At 42.0% G+C, this 11627-nt stretch overlaps 1 pseudogene; it reads left to right on the forward strand.

Moving 5' to 3' along the window:
* Positions 1–778: 778 nt before the first annotated feature.
* Positions 779–1967, forward strand: LOC147463357 (uncharacterized; annotated as a pseudogene).
* The last annotated feature ends 9660 nt before the right edge of the window (positions 1968–11627 follow it).

An 11627-nucleotide genomic window follows, 5' to 3' on the forward strand; every position in this document is an offset into this window, starting at 1 on the left:
GCACCGTGGCTTGCATACGTCATGTTATCGTGAATCACAGATCGTCGAAATCTCTGAATTCTCAATCTACCGACTCCTGATATATTTCGCCCTGTTCCACTTCATGTTATAAACGGAACTCATTAGAAGCGTTTTGGTGGCTAGTAAATCATGTACTCTAATAGTTCATAAAATTTTCATATGCCTTTGTTTTTTAGCATCTGTGCAAAAAATAATCTATAAATATATAACTGATGTCTCAAGAGTTCTTCCATTTTGATCTTTTGAAATTGTCATTAACTTGCACTGCACTCTTTGTAGCATTGTCTTGCGCTCTACTTTTGTCTCGATTCTTATGAACACTTTCTCAGTGCTTCTGCACAATTCTACTATTGTTTTTTTCAGTATGAACTCTAACCATGTCACCATTGCAGGCAACATAAATAACGAAGAGAATAAAATGAGCAATTCAAAGGTGTACTGCTCTATAAAGCATATCACATTATGATCCTGCAATGCACACAAAATACTGATTGTATTTGTATAACCTTGCAGAGACTTGTTACCCTTTTCAAGCAAAACATTGCCTCAAAGAAAAATCCCTAAATCGAACCACGTCAGTATCCAACAGAGAGACAAATGCATCTGCTTAACCTGTATAAATATATAACTATAAATAATCTATAAATATATAACTGATGTCTCAAGAGTTCTTCCATTTTGATCTTTTGAAATTGTCATTAACTTGCACTGCACTCTTTGTAGCATTGTCTTGCGCTCTACTTTTGTCTCGATTCTTATGAACACTTTCTCAGCGCTTCTGCACAATTCTACTATTGGTTTTTTCAGTATGAACTCTAACCATGTCACCATTGCAGGCAACATAAATAACGAAGAGAATAAAATGAGCAATTCAAAGGTATACTTCTCTATAAAGCATATCACATTATGATCCTGCAATGCACACAAAATACTGATTGCATTTGTATAATCTTGCAGAGACTTGTTACCCTTTTCAAGCAAAACATTGCCTCAAAGAAAAATCCCCAAATCGAACCACGTCATTATCCAACAGAGAGACAAATGCATCTGCTTAACCTGGCAGGTTGCCGCCCGGACACTTACGTCAAGGGTTTTGCAAACTATGTTGAACTACGGTTGTTAATAGACAGATCAGTAAAGCAGCTCGAACAAAACAAGAGCATGGGTATCAAAAGAGCAACAGGTTAGCTCTACACACATGCAATTTTCTCTTTTTTTCCTTCTTCTCATTGCTTTAAACATTAAAAAAACATGCTTTTTTACAAGGAAAACAAATTTGTTTGTCCCTTCTAATACTCCTTTTTTCTAGGTCTAATGAAAGAGATCATTTGCAAACTATCTATAGAGATTGACGTGCCCGAGGATCTCATGACAGTCGAGGATGGTAATCGTTTGCTTCAATTGAAGACACCAATAAATCCCTAAATTCTTGAGATGTTGCACTATAGCTACGATGTCGCGCTCGAGGACCTCTTAGATACAACGAACAATGACGCAAGTGAGATCTTCGCAAGCTTCAAGAGACAGTGCAACGACGAGCCACCATCAATTACAGAACAAAAGCTGATGTGGCAACACAACGAGGATGTTTACAAAGCACGCTTTGGAAGTGACTATCCATACGCTTTCATCAACATCGACAACCCACCCACAGGTAACACCACCATGAAAAAAAAAATTCAAGAAATAGCCCGCTCGATTATATAGTCTAATATTCTCAAGTTTTAGCATGCAATCTTGCATTAATCCTGTTTCTTTCTTTCTTGCTTTTGCTGTGCAGAACAGGACAACAAGCCTCAAGTTCTGCTTCTCGAGCACGACAATCAACCGAGCAAAAAACAACGGACATTGAATACACCGTCTACTCCAGCACATGCCGCCAAAACGGACGAAAGTACATAGATGTCACAAACAATTTTGAAAGACGAAAGGAAGAGCGCAGTTGACAACCACCTTCAAAAATGCGATCCGACGTTATTCGCTACCAGCCATTCGAAGAAAACCTTATTTTTGACATACTTTCCGTCTCCAAGAATTTACATGTAGCACGTAGACTAGAAAAAACATTCATCAATACACATAGTAGTACAAGTTCATTTGGATATAATATTCTATGAGCTCATCCCCCTCACTGCAAGCAATACATGTTCTTGAAACAAAAAAGAAAGATCTAAATTATCCTTGTCGCTGTCTTGCACGTCTCAATGAAATCTCTTTTTTCCCGTCTCCTAACACAACATCCTTCTTCTCTCTTTTTCCTCAATTATTGTGCACAAAAAACATTCACAAAATTCCTATCTAGTAGTCTAGTTCATTCATTATTAAAAAACTCATATCAATCTCTATTGTTTCACATTTAAATCAATTTTGGATCCTCTCATTTAAACTTTTTTTTTTAAAACAAACACCAATTTCTCTCTCTTTCCTCAATTATTGTTCCCATAACAATTTGCAAAATTCACAACAAATACATTGGTTTTCTCGTCACAAAAAAAAAGTCCCATTTCTCAAATCTACATATGCTTTTCACACAGTGCCAGCATTGGCAAAATAGTCATGTTGCTTCTTCCTTCAGATGTTAAATGTCAATTTTCATATGTGCTATAGTATTCTATAGATGTTACATAGCAAGGCCCACCAAGCAAGACTAGTTTGAAGGACTACCTAGTTCTTCTTCCTCTTCTTCTAACAGTTCTTCTAGCTCCTCCTCTTCCGACTCAAATGAGGAGGACAGAAAGGGCAAGAAGCAAATCTTTTGAAAATAATAAGAAAAAGGCAAAGAAGATCAGATTCCAGCCAGTTTTTGATAGTTCTAGAGAGAAATCATCCTCTAAAAATTCGAACTCCGATGATCACATGTTTGATGCGAAGAAGAAGCATTTTTACAGAGCCAACTAGTACGATTTCCTCAAAGATAAGAGCAAGAAGACAAAGGAATTTAAAGAGGTTGGACAGTCAATAAAATTTGAATCCTTTTTTGGATTCCAAGATGCTCCGAGGGCTTTGTCTTTCATTCAACAGTTTGACATAGCCTTCTCTAGAGGGCATACTCAGAGCACTCCAAGATCAAGGGAGCCGCATTGTTTTTAAAGAGAAATACTCGAACTTTGTGGTCCACTCTTCTCTTGAGGAAAGAATCCCCGGTCGAGTGGTTGAAGTTCAAACGGCTCTTTATTTCTTCTTGGTTGACCCAAGAGTACGAACGAGATGTGAGAACCGCTTGGAACCATCTTCAGGTGACCAAGGGTGATACTTTGGACGCATATTGCAAGAGGTTTTGGGATTCTTTTCTACCGGCCTCTTCGTTTAAGAAGGTCACATTTAAAGAACAGATTGAGCCGTTTTGTTGTGGACTCCCTACAAAGATCCGAGATTAATTCCTTGAACAAAAGTCTGAGTCTATACAACAATTAATGGGATATGTGAAACGGGAATTCTCGATACATTCAGAGAATTTGACCTACCCCACTGATAAAATTGTGACTCAGAGGACCCGACAGACCTCGACCAATGAAAATTGAAAGAAAAAGAATCCTCAAGAAAAGAAAGATGCACAACCTCGATTGACTATTAGAAAGAGAGATAACTATCTCAAAGAGGGAAAGTGTTTTGGTTGCGGGGAACAAGGACGCATCTTTGCAAATTGCCCCGAAAAGGCACAACGAGGACTGATTTACGATAGGCCAAAGAGTTCTAGAGCAGCAGAGGAACGTGGCAAAAAAGGCAAGATGAAAGCATGACTCGTACCAGATTACATGGGAACTGACCCAAGCCAGATGGATGAAAGTACAAAACTTTGTCACGCATGGGGCAAAGTCAAAGATGAGGAAGCCCTTATCTTTTTTGATGGAGGAGCCAAGGCAAACTTCCTTTCACCTAAATTGGCGATGCGACTCAAGATCAAGCCCGACAGGATGGGGCCACCAATGGTGGCAGTTCAAGCGGCACCCGAACGGGATGTAGCCATTACACATATCATTAGAAAACTTTGTTTGCATTGTCAGGGGTATTTAGGGCACGAGGACTTTTTTTTTTTGACACACCATAGGGCCCACAGGGGGAGGTGCTTATCCCTTCCAAATATTAGCCATGTTACATGGTCGGGCAAGGGCCGCGGGCAAGGGCCGCGTACCATCGGGCAAGAGCCACGCATAGGGCACGAGGACTTTTACATCATGCCTTTGGAAGGGTGTGACGTCCTCCTAGCAATCCCTTGGTACCATAAGAACAACATCGTGTTTGACTATCAAGCCAAGAAAGTGACTTTGATAAATGAGAAGGGCAAGAATTGATGTGAATTGAAGGACGAGTCCATCCCTGTTGTATCGGCTTCGACCATTTTGAAATTAATGAAATCCAGTCTTTTTGTTTACTTGTTCTATTTGAAAGGATTGAATGATGAACAATGTATGAACTAGACAAAGAACAACAAGAATCTTTGCACAAACTCTCTCAAAAGGCCTGTCAGGCGAGTTACTAAGGACCATACTATTGATCTGATTCTTGGAACCACAACACCGAACTGGCCATCTTACCGTGTTAGCCGAGCCTAGAATGAATAAATCATGAACCAAGTGAAAGACCTTCTTGAACAGGGTCTCATCCAGTCTAGTACTTCACCCTACTGTTCTCCGCTTTTATTGGTACTAAATAAAGATGGATCTTGGAGGATGTGCATTGACTATAGAGCTCTCAATAAAATCACCATCAAGAACAGATTTCCGATTCCAAGAATCGATGATATTTTTGATCGGCTATAGGGATCCTCTTGTTTCAATAGGATTGATTTGAAAAGCGGATATCATCAGATCAGAATCGCTTCGGGAGATTTCTACAAGACAGCCTTTCGGACAAGCTTTGGTTTATATGAATTTTTGGTGATGCCTTTTGGACTTATCAATGCTCGAGCAACTCTCAACCGAATGATGGATAGGATTTTTTCCAAGAGGATCAATCTTTTGTGGGCACTTCCTTTAATGATATTATAGTTTTCTCCAAGGATGAAGCAGAGCATCGACACCATCTGCTACAGATCTTTCATCATTGCGTGATCACAAATTGGTTATCGATGCCAAAAAGAGCGAGTTTTTCTTACCAAAGATACACTTTCTGGGACACATCGTCTCAATAGCAGGAGTACAGATGGACCCGGCCAAAATTGCCAAAATTGAGACTATCCGCGATTGGCCAGACTTGAAGAATGTTCATAAAGTTGGAAGCTTTTTGGGCTTGTCTTCTTACTACCGGTGATTCATTCAGAAGTTTACAGAGGTAGCTTCACCTTTGCACTTATTGACTCAGATTGGAGTCCCTTTCTCGTGGGGATCGACAGAGGTGACTTCCTTTAAGACACTTAAGAAAAAATCCAGTGTTGGCTTTGCCAGACTTGCAAAAGCCATTTGAAGTTTATTGTGATGCTTGTGGTCCTAGTCTGGGAGCGGTCTTGATGCAAGAAGCCATGTGATTGCTTATGAAAGCAGAATGTTTTCAAGGAAAAAATTAGAAGCACAAGTTTATGAGAAAGACCTATTGGTAGTCATACATTCTCTTACTCAGTGGCGACATTATCTACTCGGAGCCGATTTCACGGTCTTTACTGATCATCAGAGTTTACGCTACTTCTTGTCACAAAAGCAGATTTCGAAAAAGCAAATGCGATGGGCTAACATCTTGTCACAATTTCACCTCCAGATTGTCCATGTTTAGGGACATGAAAACTTAGTGGTAGATGCTTTGTCTCGGAAGCCCCTCGTCTTGGCTTTTACCACGATCCATCATAGAATCTTCGAGGACATGGTTGACCAATACGCCACCGATCCAGATTTTTTCGATGTGTTTACTCAAATATAGAATGGGGAGATAGTGTCAACGTATTCCATACAGGATGTCTACTTGATGAAGAAAACAATGTTGTGTGTTACTCAGGCGTTGAGGGAAAAGGTTTTGACTGAGTGCCATTGTCCACCTTTTACAGGTCACCCCGACATCGATACCACCTTGAAAGGTGTGGAGCGTTATTTCTTTTTGCGGAGGCTCAAGAAGGATGTGGACGACTTTGTTCATAGTTGTTTAGTTTTCCGAAAGGTCAAGTTTGACAGGCATAAGGCACAAGGATTACTACATCCTTTACCCAGTTCCACCCGCCCGTAGGAAAGTATTGCAATGGACTTCATCTTTGATCTCCCAAAGACACAGAGTGGGCACGATGGCATTTGGACTGTCATTGACAGATTTAGCAAGCAAGCTCACTTCATTCCAGTGAAGAAAACAATCAAGCTAGACCATTTTGCGAGACTGTTCATTGCACAAATATTTTGATTACATGGCATGCCTGAGACAATAGTCTTCAATAGAGATCCCTGGTTCACGAGTTTGTTTTGGAGGACTATTTGGGAGAACATTGACACGCGGTTGCCATTCTCGTCATCATTCCACCCACAGATAGATGGGCAATCTGAGATTGCAAATTTAGTTGTTCTAGATTTATTGAACTCTTACATCTCTGATCAGAAGACTTAATGGGAAATTATTTTTCCTTTGGTGGAATTTGCCTACAACAACACGGTTCACTCTTCGACGGGGAAGGCGCCATTTGAGATAATTGAAGGTGCAAGGTTCCACCCTTTCTCAGCACTTAAGACAAGATTTTTTGAAGCTAACTAGTACACGAGGGACTTGGAAACTGCTTTTGCCAAGGTCCACGAGGCTTTAGAGAAGCCTCAATAATGACATAAGAAGGTAGCAGATTGACATCAACAAGATTTAAAACTAAAGGAAGACGATTGGGTGCTCTTACATTTTGAGAAGGCACGCTTAAGGAAACGAAAGGAAAAGGAGCTACTTGTTCCAAAGCTTAGCATGAGTTATTATGACCCTTTCCACATTAAAGAAAAGATAAATGATGTCTCCTTTCGACTCAAGCTGCCCAATACTTGGAAGATTCACAATGCATTCCGTGTGAGTCTCTTGAAACCTTTTAAAGGTGAGGTGTCAATTGATGGGGAGCCTAATGAGCAACCCGAAGTGGAAGAGAGCGAGGAGATACTCGTTCCTGAACAGATTTTGGCACACAAGAAAAAAAAGATGAAAGGTAAAGTGATTTGGCGGTTCTTGGTTAAATTCAAGAACTATCTGCCGGCATTAGATGCGAAGTGGATGGAGGAGGAGGACCTAGCAAATACTCTTCAGATTTTGGAACTTTACCTTGAAGCATTTGATTTAGCATCGTCTACTCCGATAGATCCCACATATCAACAAGGTTGAATCTGGTGCAGGGGGATTGCACAAGAGAGGAGCCACTCCGCTCCTTTGTCACAGATTACCTCGACTGAATAAGGTCACTGATGTCCCCTTTGGGTTTCAGGGATATTGATGGGCTACCAATTATCTGTTGTATGACTTTATGAAACAGAATTCCCGAAATTGAATATGATTGACTTGTACTCTCTCATTTGACTTGTTTGAGTGCAGGAACTGAAAGAAGAGATGACTGCAGCATTTCGGCCTCATATATCTCTATAGACATGATCACGATAAGGATTAATTAATCCGGCATCAGTAAGGTTCGATATGGATCTAGATACGGTTACTAAATACGTTGCTCGCAGGCATGGTCTGAGATTTGGAATGATTTTTTTTGTGATTGATTTGTCATGTGATGTCCTGTGATGTGATGTAATTGTCGTCTTTGTGCAAGAGCTAGATGTGTCGCGTCTAGTGCATTGGTACTTAGAGTCAGTATCCATTGAATTGATTTGTGGCCTCTGTTTGTTTTGCAGGCGTAATCAAGGGCGATTACAATTCTTTCAAGAGGGGGGTATGTCAAACTGATGGCGTGGTATGCCCAACTAATAATTTATGTTAACTTATGGAAAAGTGATGAGGGGCCAAAGGGACAACTAGGCAGTAAAAACTGCATAGAAGATTGATGACATGGCAGCTATATGAACGTCGCAGATCGCGTTGAATGCTTACGTGGTTGTACGGATTTACGAAGATCACGTTGACAGTGCTGACGTGGCACTGTACGGATTTCTGCAGGCTGCATTGATTGCTTGTGGCTGCCAGTTTTTGGGATTGAGTTGCTTTTGAGTTTCATGCTTTCGGGGGTCTGTTTTTAGCACCCCTTGTGATGTTTAAAAGTTACCCCAAGGGGGGCTCACTTCTCAAAGCAAGACGCAAAGTCTGAGAGAGAGCACGCGTGGGCGTTGTACTTTGCTCAAAGATTAATATAAAAGAAATACCGAAAAGGGCGCCAATCTTTGGGGCCAATCTCTTTTGGCACAAAACTACGTCAGGCCGTGTCGACTCTTGAATTGTGAATTGTTTTGAAGTGAATCTCTGTTGTGTCGTGACAAAATCTAGACTTGGGGTGTGCTTGACTGACGGCGGTGGTTAATAAGTAGCGTCTTGGTAGCCAGCGTGTACGTGGAGATGATCGATGATGCAGTAGGTCACCTCACTTGTTTGGGACGCAGCACGTAATGTAGCGCTATCAACAGCAGACTACCTTCTTCTCGCAAGCACACACATGTAGCGTGGGAGTAAGGCAAGCACCTCTGAACGTCGAGCTCAGGAGTCTAAGACCTTCATTGTGGGCAATGCTCCCGTGCAGTTAGGCCCCCTGCATAACTCTCTCTCTCTCTCTCTCTCTCTCACACACACACACACACACACACACTCACACACACACACACACACACACACAAAAATTCTAGGCTCTTTATCTACCTCTACAAAGAGCGGAGGGACTATCGACTATACAAGACTTAGCTATGTGTGCACACTCAATGTGTGTGCGCAGTAAAGCTCCTACTTTTTGGTGTCTCTCTATCCCCTAGTCCAAGGTCATATCAACGGACTCAAAGGTTTGCGTTCCTCCTCACTATCTCACACGGGCATGGGCAAGAGGGGATCAATGGCCCACACCCATTTCTGGGATCGGGTGCGATCTGAGGATGCCACCTTTGCGAGCCTATCACCTTAACCACCTCACTTGCACGTGCTCATTGAAAGCATTGGGAGAAGGGTTTCTTCTATGATAAATCCATCGCTATGTAATTTTGGGTCAGTTTTAGGGCAAACTAGTAAATTCAGGGCGCGCGGCAAGATCAACGGCCCATGATGACCGCGCTCTCAGAAAAAGGCGTGGGACATTGATCCCCTCCTACCCATGCTCGTGTGAGATAGTTATGAGGGCCAGCGTTGCTGCAAGGTATTGGCATCATGAGTGGAAGCGACAAGCTCCTTAAAGGGTTTAATAAAGTTGATGCCATCATCTCTTATTATCCTCCAATTCAGTCTGCGCCCCTTCTAGGTGCTTTGTTGAAAATACGGAAACTTGTGGAGCTTTTTTTATTCCAATCGCACAAATCTCGTGTGAGTCGAAGCAAACATCCTTATGAGCGCAAAGGTCACCTGGATGCACTCAAATCCGGGTCACGAAGGTCAAGGAAATGTGGAAACTTGTGGAGCTTTGAGAATAGGCCTTTAGATTCAAATAAATGGAATGATGCAGCTTATGTCTTCCTTAGTAACATTTTTGCAGTAGGGGAGAAATCCACATTTGAAGACATATTTCAAGCTGGATTAACTTGAAAAATAGCGTACAAGGCCTCTCAGTTGGGCGAACCCTGCCACAAGAAGTTTTAAATAAATTCTCACAATAATTCCCACATTGTGACTTACCTCAACATTATGAGCTTCTATGAGGGAGGCACCGTATACCTAGCTAGGTACGATTGGGGGCAGGGGATCGCCCGCCCACTGTGGGGGCCAGTGGTCCCCTGCCCCCAATCGTACCTAGCTAGGACACGGCCCACTGTGGGGGCCAGTGGTCCCCTGCCCCCAATCGTACCTAGCTAGGACACTGGGCCGGCGGTCCCCTGCCCCCAATCGTACCTAGCTAGGTATGCGATGCCTCTCGAGAAGAAGCTCATGATGTTATGCATTATATGAAAAACACTGAAAAAGGCTCTGCTTTCCTAAATGAGAAAAATTTTAAATCTTCTTGTGTGCAAGTGCTTCTGCTTCAACTACCTTTTCCAAAAGGGAATTGGTCTACAAGTTGAAGACCGCACTCAATGCTACACTTACAGAAACATGTGTAGAAGTCCAAGCCACGATGGCATGTCAAGGCCAACATGGAGAGAGTGCTCAAAAAATAACTCCAACAGACAAAAGGCATACAGTGGGTGGATGATTGCGCGTAGTCGTGGGGGACAAGGTGTTTTGAGAGGATTCATCCACGTCTTAGGTGTACTATAGCTCTCAACGATGTCGTTCTTCATCTTCCTCATCTTCCTCACCTTGTTGATATGTTTTTTGAGTTCTTTGCTCTCTCTCTCTCTCTCTCTCTCTCTCTCTCTCTCTCTCACACACAAAACTTGTTTGAAACAAAACATGCAAGCATGTGGGCTTCTATTAGCTACAAGGAAAAGCTTGGTTTATATGAGGCATTGATGGCACATATGGCTATGGCAGTGTTGCAAAGTGTGAATCACAATGCTTATCTAAAAGGTGTTAGAACATTCATTAGGCATGCAATATCTGATATGGGGAAGAGATTTTGAGTCAGCACTATCAGTCACATCTACCATAAAAAATTTGATCAGCATAACACACTCTTCAATGATAGAGATATGTATACAAAGTCTTGAGATGAATGGATTCAATGTAAGAGAGAAGATCATCAAGAAGAGAAGACCTATCTTCGGCGATACTGATTAGGTGTTGGAAGATGATATCCAAATTACACAAGAAGATTTAGAATTTTTCTCATGTAGGAAAGCAGAGCCTTTTTCAGTGTTTTTCATATAATGCATAACATCATGAGCTTTTGCTCGAGAGGCACCGTATACCTAGCTAGGTAAGATTGGGGGCAGGGGACCCCCGGCCCCCCCACCGGGCCGGCGGTCCCCTGCCCCCAATCGTACCTAGCTAGGTATACGGTGCCTCCCTCATAGAAGCTCATAATGTTGAGGTAAGTCACAATGTGGGAATTATTGTGAGAATTTATTTAAAACTTCTTGTGAAAGAGGAGAGTACATCGTGGTGACTGACTTGGTGGGTAATGCTCATGGCTAGGGGTGGGTAATGGCCCGAGGCAAATGTTGCTAAGAAATTATGGAAAATAAGAACAATAAAACCAAGTCACAAGATGACATGTTGTGGACTAGGTAGCACTCAAAGTGAGAAATGCAAATGTTTCATATATGAGTCATCCTCAAATGTAGGGCAAGGTGTGATTAGCGCCATATTTTTGGAGATGGTGTGAGTATCTTGCATAACAAGTCTATCAAAGTACCCAAATGTTGCATTATGAAGACTTCCAAAAAAGGCAGTCAGAAAAGCTATCATACATACCATGCAAGCATGAGGGGATTACGATGCGTTCATTTGCAATTAGTGAACGCCTCCAAGCGAACGGCACATTGCGCACATGAGAACGTTCATTCAACAGAAGCTTCTGACGCAAGCAACAACTTTTTTTGAAGCACTTGCAGGCTTGTTGTAGGGCATCTGCAACCACTGGGCTTCGCTCCCGCCATGCTGAACGTGACCGTTCCCAACAATCGAATCCGTAGGGAGTTGAAGTAATCGCTCGA

Source organism: Adiantum capillus-veneris, chromosome 2, assembly GCF_014529385.1.
Source record: "Adiantum capillus-veneris isolate H3 chromosome 2, ASM1452938v2, whole genome shotgun sequence".
Lineage (NCBI taxonomy): Eukaryota > Viridiplantae > Streptophyta > Polypodiopsida > Polypodiales > Pteridaceae > Adiantum > Adiantum capillus-veneris.